The 1,515-nt window shown below is 47.0% G+C and overlaps 1 pseudogene; it reads left to right on the top strand.

The window, feature by feature from the left end:
* Positions 1-1,087: 1,087 nt before the first annotated feature.
* LOC124596916 lies at positions 1,088-1,206 on the top strand (annotated as a pseudogene).
* Positions 1,207-1,515: the final 309 nt, after the last annotated feature.

Raw genomic sequence — 1,515 nt, forward strand, 5'->3', positions numbered from 1 at the left:
GCTCAGTTTTCTCAAAGGATCGAAAGGCACTTTGACAATGTGTAAAACTTGTTAGTACTACAGTTCCATACCTATTACATCAGGTATTATTGAAACAAACGTAAATAGGAATTTTGTTTATTTATATTTATTTTACACATCTAGTAGGACCAAAATGAGCAGCAAATCTCAAAGGTCTTGGAACGTGTCAGAGCATGAAATTATAGCATAAAAGTAATACCATTTAGAATAAAATGTTTATGAACCCAAAATAGACAGCCGGCCGAAGTGGCCGTGCGGTTAAAGGCGCTGCAGTCTGGAACCGCAAGACCGCTACGGTCGCAGGTTCGAATCCTGCCTCAGGCATGGATGTTTGTGATGTCCTTAGGTTAGTTAGGTTTAACTAGTTCTAAGTTCTAGGGGACTAATGACCTCAGCAGTTGAGTCCCATAGTGCTCAGAGCCATTTTGAGCCCAAAATAGACAAGTCATAAGTTTAACTAAACGCAATCAACAATATAACACAGGAGTCAGCTTAATTTTTCAAGTAACTCCTCGCCATAACAGGAGTGACTCATGAGGAAACTCTTCAGTTTTGATTTGCCTGTGGAGGGGGTGTTGGGGATGCTGATTGCAGCTGAAGTCGCGGCTCGAGCTGGTAACTGTGTTGGATTACGAGCTCGTGACTGGCTGCAACATCAAATAGCTGACACCCCATGTAGCCCTTTCAGTCCACCACAGGCCCCAGCCGCACGTGCGTGTCCTGTCACAGGTGCTCTGTATGTAGGCAGACCTGTATACAGTCTAAGTACGCCACTCGGGACACAGGAGTTTTAGCTTACTTCGATGCCTGCACCCATGCAAGATTCTTGCTGGACTGCTCCCGCTGATGGTGCAGGACAGGTACATGCTGTGGAAGCTGTCGATTGCATTCTTGGTCAATGTCATCATCAAGGCCTTTAGCCTTCAGCACACAGGACGAGTTAGCTAACACTGACGTGGCAGTCTACGAGTGTGTTCACTTCCTGTTGTTTCATGTTGAGGAGCTATTTCATCACGTGAAACACAAAATAAGTTCTGAGATATTTCAGCAACGTGACATGTAAAGTGCCAATGGCTTTACCACAGTGGTAACACTGGTTCCCATCAGATCACTGAAGTTAAGCGCTGTCGGTCTTGGCTAGTATTTTTATGGGTCATCGCCCGGGTCTGCCGAGTGCTGTTGGCAAGCGGGGTGCACTCAGCCTTGGTGAGGCCATTTGAGGAGTTACTTGACTCAGGAGTAGCGGCACCGATCACGAAAACTGGCAACGGCCAGGAGAGCAGTGTGCTCACCACATGCTGCTCTGTATCTGCACCCTACGACGCCTAAGGGCTGAGGATGATACAGCGGCCGGTCGGTACCGTTGAGCCTTCAGGCCTGTTTGGACCGTGTTCGTGTTTGTCTTTGTCACGTAAAGTAGAACCAATAGGAAGCAAAAATGCTACCCACGTCACAAACAGAAAGCTTGAGGCCTGCAAACAGCAAGATGTTCAA

The sequence above is a fragment of the Schistocerca americana genome, chromosome 2 (assembly GCF_021461395.2).
Source record: "Schistocerca americana isolate TAMUIC-IGC-003095 chromosome 2, iqSchAmer2.1, whole genome shotgun sequence".
NCBI classification, from domain to species: Eukaryota; Metazoa; Arthropoda; class Insecta; order Orthoptera; family Acrididae; genus Schistocerca; species Schistocerca americana.